General features: G+C 49.9%; 1 protein-coding gene across 3 annotated transcripts in view; it reads right to left on the bottom strand.

Moving 5' to 3' along the window:
• The window catches only part of smoc1 (SPARC related modular calcium binding 1), a 16,783-nt gene extending 14,293 nt beyond the window's left edge, over positions 1 to 2,490 (bottom strand). Inside the window, exon 1 of one of the 3 annotated variants that reach the window (XM_060051660.1) lies at positions 1 to 2,490. This exon is cut by the window's left edge and continues 328 nt beyond it. The gene's annotated coding sequence lies outside the window, so the exon portion shown is untranslated. The other 2 variants (XM_060051663.1, XM_060051661.1) reach the window with 2 other exon arrangements.
• Between the last annotated feature and the right edge of the window lie 10 nt (positions 2,491 to 2,500).

Here is a 2,500-nt window from a genome sequence, read left to right as displayed (position 1 = left end):
GGTTCAACAAGGTCTCTGGAAGCCAGCAGATGTGTGCGCCGTGTACACGTTCAAGGCAGAAAAAAACGCCGCCACTTACAACTGACAACGCTGCGTCGTTTCAGAGCTAAAGGCGTTGACCGCGGTATGCGCTAATACCCTGGAGGGATTTATGATGAATACGACCCTGCGGTCCACTTGAATTTAGAAATAACAGAAGAGGTCCATTTGGTTTGGTTCGACCAGTGGCAGGAAATCTTGAGTGTACAGGAAGTGATGTCAAGACAAGCCGTAATCAGAGATCATATATTCAACCGTTTTGCTGTTTTTCAGTCTAATGGCTCTGTAGTGTCCTACTTCTAATTTTCCATTATTTATTTTTTATTTCGTGTCGATCCATGCCGCTTTCTAGAGATACTCCGGGAATAAAACATTCCACCTCCAAGTTACAACATTACACAGGACAGGTTTAACGTTTTCTATCATAAACAGGTGAGCCACACAACTCAAAGCTGAGTTTCTGGCATCTCAGATGGATATATAACAAGCTCAAATACACACACACACACTCACACAGACACACACACACACGCACACACACACACACACACACACACACACACACACACACACACACACACACACACACACACACACACACACACACACACACACACACACACACACACACACACACACACACACACACACACACACACGTGTGCGCGGCCAACATTCTCGGATGGCCTCTCAAACTTTTCCATTGCCTCTTCAGTCCTCCAGCCAGAAGCTGAGTCAGGACCATTTGTGCTAACGCTTAAGAACCTCTCGCGCTAAACACCTCCTCGCGGACTCACTGTATTTATGCTCCGATCCATTTAGTCCATCGCTCACTCTTAACATGCCTGCAGTGTGTGGTGGGCGGACCTCATGGCCCCGTCCACCAGTTACCGTGGCGATGTTAAGAGTGTGCTTCCATGACCCGTGGCCTGAATATGGGATCATCAGCTGTGATCATGTTGTCTCTGCGACCGGTCTGCTACCCGTACGGAGCTAGCACGGCCTCTCTCTTTGGGTTCAGCCTCAACCATCCCAAGGGTGAACCGTCCAACCGGACTCCACTCAGGGTTAAGATGGTAGAGGCACGGCCGTTTTGAATTAGCTTGATCTTTTTTTTTAAATTGCTGATTTCCACACTTTTTGCCGATTTGCAAATGTTGGACATGGACTTTCACGTTGCAATCCATAGCTAATTAGATAATATCTTTACAGTCACACTGTTTTCACAGAGTATAGAAATATAATATGAATCATCGGCCTATCACAGCATCAAGCGGGGCCAACTGATAAGAAGGCCTACAGAACAGAGAAACAGGGAACGGAATAACGGATCATAGAGTCGATTCGCTGCAGGTTGTAAAACCTTCTCCCAGGCCTGTCTGTGTCTGAGCGATGCGGGCGTGGGTGTAGTTAACGAGGATGAGATAAGATATCTTTAAAGAAAATGGGAATGGTTTTAAAACAGCTTATCCTAATAACTGTGGAGGTGATTTTGTTGGCAAGTTCATGATTGCAGGGCAAAGCCAGAGGGGTCGAAACAGTAAACCTCCCCACGCCTGATAGTCCCCACTCCATCAAGACTTCAATGCTGTTTCCATGATGCCTTGCTCTTGCATTGGTTACTTCACGTTGTACTCCAACCATTTCCTCTTTTTGAAGGTAAGTATTTTACTTTCATTTTCAAACACAACTACAACAACAAGAACAATTAGAATAGCCAAACCATGAAGGACAGCAAAAACAAAAAACACTTTTTCTGATCCTCTCCTCACCTCCCCATCTGACCTGAGCCCTGGGGCTGGGCCCTGGTCCCCTGGTCCAGGGAGGACCCTGGTCCCTAGCTGGACCCTGGTCCCTGGCTGTTCCCTGGTCCCTAGCTGGACCCTGGTCCCTAGCTGGACCCTGGTCCCTGGCTGGTCCCTGGTCCCTAGCTGGTCCCTTGTCCCTGGCTGGTCCCTGGTCCCTAGCTGGTCCCTTGTCCCTGGCTGGTCCCTGGTCCCTAGCTGGTCCCTTGTCCCTGGCTGGTCCCTGGTCCCAAGCTGGTCCCTGGTCCCTGACTGGTCCCTGGTCCTTCGCTGGTCCCTGGCTGGTCCCTGGTCCCAAGCTGGTCCCTGGTCCCTGACTGGTCCCTGGTCCTTCGCTGGTCCCTGGCTGGTCCCTGGTCCCTAGCTGGTCCCTGGTCCCTAGCTGGTCCCTGGTCCCTGGCTGGTCCCTGGACCATGGTCCCACTTGAGACTCACTGTCTCAAGTGGTCTGAGCCCAGCTCTGAGAGGGGGCTGGGCTAATGGCCGGCTTCCCTTCACATCCACATCATGGGGTGGTGTTTATTATACAGAGAGCTCCTGCCGGCGCCAGCCGCTGTGGTCCCCAAAGAAAATGGTTTTTAAAATAAATACTATAATATAAAAAAATAGAAGCAGAACCTCTCTGAGGTTTGCTGCTCTATTGACGTTTTGTTTCT

The sequence above is a fragment of the Gadus macrocephalus genome, chromosome 5, assembly GCF_031168955.1.
Source record: "Gadus macrocephalus chromosome 5, ASM3116895v1".
NCBI classification, from domain to species: Eukaryota; Metazoa; Chordata; class Actinopteri; order Gadiformes; family Gadidae; genus Gadus; species Gadus macrocephalus.
The sequence above is the reverse complement of the archived record's forward strand: the minus strand, read 5'-3'. Positions and strand labels throughout refer to the sequence as shown.